The following is a 9,081-nucleotide window of genomic DNA, read 5'->3' on the forward strand; positions in this document are numbered from 1 at the left end:
CTCCACCTTCTCCTCTCTCCTCCTACTTCTCCTCTTCTCCTCCTCCTACTCCTCCCTCTACTCCACCTTCTCCTCTCTCCTCCTACTTCCCCTCTACTCCTCCTTCTTCTTCCTACTCCTCCCTCTACTCCACTTTCTCCTCCTACTCCTCCCTCTACTCCACCTTCTCCTCTCTCCTCCTACTTCCCCTCTACTCCTCCTCCTACTCCTCCCTCTACTCCACTTTCTCCTTCCACTCCACCTTCTCCTCTCTCCTCCTACTTCTCCTCTACTCCTCCTTCTCCTCCTCCTACTCCACCTTCTTCCCTCTCACTCTATCCGCTACTCATTCTTCCATCTCCCCACCACCATATCTGTATCCTTTATATGCTTCCTCCCTTCTTATTCCTTACCAATTTCCTCCACTCATAGACAACTCTGCCTCTACCTGACAACATTATATTTTGAAGAAAAGTTGCTCTGGCCACTCTTCCGCCACTTCCCAGGGGGGAATACCACACTAACGAAAAATTAAAACAGACATGAAAGAACTGTTTTGGGCACTCTCAAAGAAATAGTGCGGTCCTGACCCAGATTCCCATGGAAGTAAGACACCTGTAAGGGAGGTGGCTGTCCCTCATGTTTTTTTTCTACACTAAGTCCCCAGAAATCTCATGAAAGGAACCTGACTCATTAGAACAAAACATGAACATTCAATTTACAGATCTCTACAGAGGGGGGTCAGCAAGAGAACTGTGAATAGAAAGACAAATACCCCCCAATCTCACACAGAAATAGGTGAGGAAACCTCTTCTACTGCTCCTTATGGTTGCTTTGAACAGATGAAAGAAGAAACAAGACACCTTTCAACAGAGCATGCAGTAGCTTTACCAGATCCTGACTCCACTCTGTTTGCGGATAAAGAGGAAAGGTACCATACTGGATTTGCTGTTGCTACAGAAGATCAAGCACCTTCACTTTCCTCACTCACATCTGCTCAAGACGCTGAATTGACAGCCTTCTCAGTGGCATACAAAATGCCTGAAGGAAGACATGCCAATATCTACACTGACTCAAGACATGCCCTGGGTGCAGCACATTATTTTGGATCAATCTGGAAGATAAGAAGCACCACTCAGCTGACTAAAAGCTGCCAACCAAGCCACAAGTGCACCAAGGGAAGTGGACGGAAGGGTGTCCGCTAAAGAAACTTCTATACTCACCATGTAGATCCTACCCACAGATTTCAAGCTTCTGAAAGAATGACAAGCAGCTGCTGACCCTGAAGAAATACAAAGCTGGAAAAACAGAAAGGGGCAACCCTTGAAGACGGGCTGTACTCCAACGCTCTTAAGCTCTGTTTACCCAAAAACATGTACTGGGCAGTGAGCCCATGGAACTTTATACCTATCCAAGACCCTCATGAACTCTTTGATCTCTAAAATACCCCTAAGCACCTAGCTAACTCTCAATATCCCTTTCAAGAATCCAGGTGACAAAGAGCTACTGGGTCAAATATGCACTAGTTATCATAGACATTTTGTCAGGATGGCCAGAAGCCTAGCCGGTCATCAATGTGACATCCAAGACCATATACCCAGTAATGCATTGTGAAAGTTGCAGAGATCACTCAGTGGATTCATTGTTCCAGATTCAAGACTCTCTCTGCAACATGAGAAGTGACATTTGTTGATTTTGACACACTTTTGACTCTAAAGAAAAAAAAAAAAAAAAAATGACTTGTTAAATAAAAAGATACCAGCAAGTAGGTGTTTGATGGCCATAATAATGCCTGACCACCTGCCATCGATGGAAAGCCGAGGACCCCAAAAGGAGACCTCGTGAAGCTAAAGAGATCCAAACGCCAAGCTCCCTCAGGATTATTTGCCCATCCTGAGTTTGTGGTGATATTAATATTGACTAAATGATCCGAGTCCACCTACGCTGATGTAGCGTGGGACAGGTTTAATACTACAATGCATAAGCAAATGCGCCCTAGCCAAGGTTATTATGTCCATACACATAATACATGACAAGGTACTCTTGACACACCACATTCATGCTTCAGAACATAAAGAGGAGCACCCCTCTAAAGGGAAAGTTTGATTGATATATATATATTGATGCCATAGGTGTGCCAAGGGGGGTACCAGATGATTTTGCAGTAAAAGGAAAGTTTGAGTCCATTTTCCCAACCGTCACTGCTAATAATAATAATAATATTTTGATTTGCATTTATTATATCTATTGCAACCAACAACGTTTACCTGTCACCATGACTACTTGTGCCTATATTCCAGATAACACAAGTCCATATGGTAATGTAAGCTTGTCTATTTATGATGTCCCTCTGAAGAACTAAGAAGACTTTGAGAACCGTTACTCCAGTCATTTTTTGTGCCTTTGGGTTAACACGTCTTCTGATACTAACATAATAAAGTTTTATCTCTTAGAATCTAACATTTCATAGGGGGGACTGATGTGGAATTATTAAAAATTATTATTGTACTTGTATTGAATTATTGTACTAACTCCATTTTAACCTTATATTGTGACAATCCTCCATTTTGTCCTCCTAACCTGACTTCTTCAAATCCTCCATTTTGTCCTCATGACTTAACTTGTTCATTTTAAAACTACCTTACGTGACTGAACTTCTCAACCCAATTAATACAGTAGACAAAGACCGTGTTTCCTACAAGGACAAGTACCAGGAGGTGCTGGCTACTCCTTAAGACTTGCCGGCTACTCCTTAGGACTTGTAAGATAGTATAGTTTGAAGGCCACGAGAACACAGTAGTAATGAAATGTTCTATTCATAAGAGACCTTGCACCTGGACATGAGGCCTGATATCACTGACTGTGTAAAATGACGCTCAAGCCCCCCTTTCCACCGAGTAAACCTCATGCTGGGAAAGATGGCGCCTGAGCCTTCTGTCCACACCCTTGTCCAGAACAATACCACCTCCCGGTGGGAGGACACCTAGCTGGTCACTCAAACCCCTGAGCCAATTAATAATATTGGTGGGTGGACACGAAGTTAGTCACATAATGTTTAATCCAATCAATGATGTTTATTTGTTATTATCTGATATTCAATGATGATGTCATTTTGCTTTTAAAAAGATCTGCACAACTGTTTTCCAACCAGATTGTATTAAATTTTCTGAAGTGCTTTTAACCTGAACTCCATGTGTCAGTGTGAGCTTACTTCTGCGTATACGCAATTTAATCATCTCAGATTTGGACAGGAACAGATAGACTTTGAACATTTTGGTTTACTTTCAAAAAGTACCATAACAATGTGAATATACAGTCTAGGATTTATAGAGTTGGCTATTTGCCAGCGGAAAGTGGAGAAATTTGGGGGGAATTAAAAGGGTTAATTGTCAGGAGTAGTAGTGGGCCAAAACAAAATCTTGCACCAGGACTCTTTGCTTATTAGTTCCACTACTTTGTAAGTGGATTACAGAATTTGTGGAAAGAATGTAAATAAAACAATTTCTTGATTTTTTTCCTGCCCAACAAAAAATGTTTTGTTTCTATTAAATAATGGGCATACTGTCTATGCATATGGAAATCAAAAACACATTCGCACATTAATTTCCAGAACATAAAAGAGTTGTTAGGTGATAGGTGGCGAGGGGTTTAATAAGCAAAAATATTGTGTGAGCCTGCAGATGGACTACGCCGGTTATGCAAGTGACCCAGAGTGCCAGCCCTCTAGTTATGTGTTCTTTATTTGAGTTGTCATTTATTAAGGACCATTCTCTGCCCTGTACTGTCAGAAGAGTCACACTTTAGCGGTGCTCGTTATCAATTTGTTGTCCAGAGCACAGTGTCCCAACTGCTATTACCTAACCTGAACTCACAAAATGGTACAAAGTCTCAAGCTGACACAGAAACACTTTGGCAATTGTTGTGCAATTGCTTGTGCAAACACTTGCACGTTAAGGTTTATTCACTAAACAGTGAATGGTTAGATGACCAACTGGACCACGTAGAGAGCACAATGCTATTCCAGCAAACTTCTAAGGCAATAATAAGAGGCCGCATAATAGCAAGCATTTAAAATTATAAACAGAAATAGAATCTAAATTATAACCAACTTAACACCCAATTAGCTGATGCCCATAAGGAGTACATAGCTACCCGGAATGATGCTTTAATAAAACAAACCTTTTAAGAGGTTCTTTCCTAAGGAAAACCTCTTATTCATATAGCCCAACCCAAACCAGGTTTTCACTGCATAAATCGTAACACTAAAATTGATTATACACATACCTCTCACAGTTGGGATGAAAAAAAAGCCTTTTTGTTGCTTATTTTTCTGATATTTTGCCTTGCAACCAAATGACCCGATGAAAGAGATGGAGCTCACATGGGGGTAAATCCACTAAGGCTCACCAACAAACAAAGTGATATCCTTAATGCCCTCAACACGTAGGAAGAGGTAGCATGTGCAATAAAACCAGGAAGGGCAGGAAAAGCACGAGAACAGATGGACTCACAACTGATTATTATAAAACTCAAAAAATTGAACAATAATGAGAGGGGGAAACAAGGCTTCCCATTATCACCTATACATTTTAATCTGGCCCTAGACCCTATTATTAGATACATCTAATTACAGGTTTCGAAGATGATCTCTTACTTTACCTCATGGATCCTGAAATATCTCTCAAGAAAGCAATTGCCCACTGTGATGGAGCTCCTGTACTCCGACCTAGTACCTCCATCCAGTTCGCTTCCAAGTTGCTTGCCGGGACCCTGGAGCACTTCAAACCCAGTGACCGTGGCTTGACTGGGGTCTCTCTGGAGCTTTTCCACCCTACCAGGCTGCAGTTCTTCTTCCAGGCTGGTATGCACCTCTACCTGCAATGTGATTGCTCTTGTCTTTATAAAGACACTTGAGGCTCTCAGGCCTAGCTATCTATGATTGTCCCAGGGCTAGAGGGATCGTGCAGTCAGCCAACAGGTACAGCCACTCTGATTGATAGGGGATCAAATACTTATTTCACTCATTGACATGCAAATCAATTTATAACTTTTTTGACATGTGTTTTTCTGTATTTTTTTGGTTATTCTGTCTCTCACTGTTAAAATACACCTACCATTAAAATTATAGACTGATCATTTCTTTGTCAGTGGGCAAACGTTCAAAATCAGCAAGGAATCAAATACTTTTTTCCCTCACTGTAATTAAAATCAATAAAGAGTGTGCCGCTCAAACTGTAGCTACTGATACCGCTGGGCTGAGATTAGTTTGAAAGTAGTGAACTGTTTCCTTACATATGGATTCCACGATTTCCTTACATATGCATTCCACTATGAGAGGGTCTTTAAATAGCCATGTATCCAAACTTCAAGTCCAAGTGGCGCCTTTGCTAATGTTGGCTAGATATACAGCGACATCTGCGTGGTTAGATCATATAATGGAACCTATTTCTGATTTTGTGCCTTTTGTGATCCCTAGGTTATTACTTAAGAAATAATCTTTTCTCGAGTAGGTATCGCGGGGAGCCAAAGAACACGTACGACCACAGCAGGGTGTTGGTAATGATATTATGAACTAATTTGTCCTGGCCGCCTAGACCGTGAGAGCCCTAGACGCGAACTCCTGTTGACTGCTGGACACGACACTTCATTGAAATCTTCCCCTAGTAGTGTGAATCTGTGATGTAAAGCACTGATTGCAAATGCCAATGCATCCCAGAAGACTGGCATTGGTGTATTTGGAGCGTATAGATTGACAAAATGAAACGTTTGGGAGACCAGCTGTCCTGTTATTAGAATGTAACATCCCTCGTGATCCAGAACAGTCTGGGAATCCAGTAATAAGGGGCATCATTTTTGATTTTCCATTGATTTTACGAAATTATCCTAGCCTCATAAGTGGTGTTGTAAATATGGTCTTTAAGTGTTATGTGTGTGTCGGCAGGATACGGGCCTCTTGAGAAAAAAGCAATATCTGGGTTGAGATATTTGATTTCCCTAAATAATAAGCATATTTGGTTTCCAAAGACTCTGTTACTGGGATCCCTAAAAATCCACACAGGACACACAGTTCCAAGAGGAACTAACATACACAGCTGTATTTTCACTCAGGACTAGGCCATATGCTCCTTACACCTTGATTGCTGTGACAAATTCAATAAAATACAAATACATAGAATATTATCAAATGAGCAATTCAAATTAATAAATTAACTATATGTGGCGGACCCTGTCCTATCCCCGTTCGGTAGCCCGTACTCCCCTTTGATTTCCCAGAACAAACTGTGTTCCCCCTGGTTCGTTACCTTCCTTCTACCGAACGGATTACCGAAAGCACGTTCTCTGGCAGATAGTGGCCATTTTGTCTCCTGAATGCTAACAGCAGTACTTGGCTGTGAACTTCATGGAACTCTATTCGGCTACTTGACCACGTGGTTTCAGGTCTATTTGTTTCGCTGTTTTGCCCCACTTACAGACATGCTAGGAGAGCACTAATTGGAGGGAAGGTATTATGGACTATGAGGAACAATCGTTCCCTAAGAGACAGGGGGAGCACCCATTTATTTGACCACAGGAACTCCCAATATTTTACCGGCCAAGACCACTTTTTCTCTGGAACCATTTTGGGATTTGCCCAAGTGTGCAGTCGGTCAAAACTTTACCCTGGTGGCTATTGGACAATTCCTTATGGATCCGGTTGCTGAATGAAATGTGGGGTTCCTGTGTGTTTTAATTGTATTTTGGGGTGTTTTCTATGTTTGGCTCTTTGTATCCGGGAGATAATTAAAGGGACACTATAGTCACCCAGACCACTTCAGCTGAATGAAGTGGTCTGGGTGCCAGGTCCCTCAGGTTTTAACCCTTCAGATGCAAACATAGCAGTTTCAGAGAAACTGCTATGTTTACATTTGGGGTTAATCCAGCCTCTAGTGGCTTTATTCCGGACAGCCACTAGAGACGCATCTGCGACGCTGGAGGCACATTTTGCCTCCTTCGCGCAGAGTGTCCATAGGAAAGCATTGTGAAATGCTTTCCTATGGACACTTTGAATGCACGCGCGGCACTTGCCGCGCATGCGCATTCGGCTCCAGTGACGTCGGACGGGGGAGCTGACGGCGGGGAGGAGAGGTCACCAGCGCCGGATTAAGGTAAGCTGCTGAAGGAGTTTTAACCCCTTCAGCGCCACGGAAGGGGGCCCTGAGGGTGGGGGTACCCTCAGGGCACTATAGTGTTAGGAAAACCGCTTCTTGGCCTTTAAACTGGTTCTTGGCTCAATTATATTTGTATGTACTGAATTGAGACTCCATGTTGGGGTCTGTGCATAAAAAGCAGAGTTTGGCTCAATTAGAACATTTGTACTCTTAGAACTGTGTGGCGTCCAGTTACTGGGGGAATGGGCTATATCCACTAAGCAGCGCTTTGTTCCAGCTCGAGAGGATTTCGGTGGAGATATTTGGTCTCAGGATTGCAGCTCCACTACACTATATAAAACAAATAACATTTCCAAAAATAATAAATAGCAATAATATCTACATTTAGTCACGTTTGTTTGCCCTCATTTGTATACAACTTTTATGCAAATGTACACTCTTCTAGTCAGTCAGCAGAGGGCGCAGCAGAGTTATCCAGTAACAATGAATAGTTTGTACATTGATCACTGCTGTCACACATCTCTTTAAGGGATTCCTGGGACCAGGTCCATAGCCTGTGGGTAAGTGGCTGGACTTCAAGCCTCTCCAAAAGGCCACGGCATGGGAGCTTCTGTCACAATACGCAAATATAAACTGATTTTTTTTTTTAAATCCATCATGCAATACCATCAGGGAGGCATCCGATGGACCCCAACTTTATTCTGTAGCATGACAGCAAGCCCTGATATACCACCAATACGTATTATTACTTGTCCACTGTTATTTGTGAGCAGGACCGAACTTAGCAGGACTGTGGGATGCTCTTACTTTGATGCACATTCTACTGTCATTTTATTGTTGTTATTCTTGCTATTCTTGAAAAACTGAAAATGATGCCACACACTATATTACTCATACATAATGTCTACTCTTGGATGGTGTCCGCATTAAATTAAGTATTAAAGAAAATATATATTAAGTTAACACAACTTGACAAAAACCCATGGAATGGACACAACAGCAGCCCGGAACCACAGTGCTGTTCACATTAAAGTCATTAATTTCGTATGGTGTTAATTTCATTGTTCTATTAGTTTTTACTTATTACATCAAATAAGAGGCGTTCCAAGTTGGAGGTGTGGCACTGAAGCATGGGACGAGATGGAATTTTCTACAGATTGCTAAACCTTGTCATTACACTACTGTACACGTTTACAATGTATGAAAATTATACAGATTGATTATATTGTGCTAATATATATGATTTATTGCGTTGCCTGTTGTATGCTGGCTGCCTTTTTAAAAATAAGGAATTTAAAAAAAAAAAACAGGGTGTAAAGAACTCACTCAAAAGACTATGATCTGCTAAGCTCCCCCTTTCTTACCTCACTCCCTTGTGTGTTTGTATCACCCAACACCACTTTTCCCCTGCCCAGGAGACGTTCACTGTGAGCCAGAGTATCCAGATGTATCAGCTGGAGTTATCTAAGTTTGCTCTGGTACTCCGGCTCAGCCACTCTCAGCATGCTGCCCCAGCCATTTTGTCCCTTGTCCCCTGCTTTCCAATGGCCTAGGATGATGCTTTCTGGAGGGGTGGTGCTACCTCTCAGACAATCGCTCCCTATAACCATCAGGGAGCTCGCTTACAAGGAGATATAGCTCCCAGTAATTCACTGGCGACTTGTTGATACAGTGACGTTTTGACAAAATACCCCATTGATCCAAGCGCTATTGTCACATCATGGGCGTTAGGATCAGACCTTTCAGGGGGATATATAACATGTGGGGGTATATTGTTGTTTAATGTATGTTTTAGTGATATTTTGTGTTTGGAGATAACTTAATCAGCCCTTGGTTAAACTAATTATCTTCCAGACACAGGGGCGCCAGGGCGAGCTTGAGGTATAATGAATGGAGACCCCATGCTGGTCTGGATTTGGGTCTGGATATAAATCTGTGTGCTTGTCTTCAATAA

The sequence above is a fragment of the Pelobates fuscus genome, chromosome 6 (assembly GCF_036172605.1).
Source record: "Pelobates fuscus isolate aPelFus1 chromosome 6, aPelFus1.pri, whole genome shotgun sequence".
NCBI classification, from domain to species: Eukaryota; Metazoa; Chordata; class Amphibia; order Anura; family Pelobatidae; genus Pelobates; species Pelobates fuscus.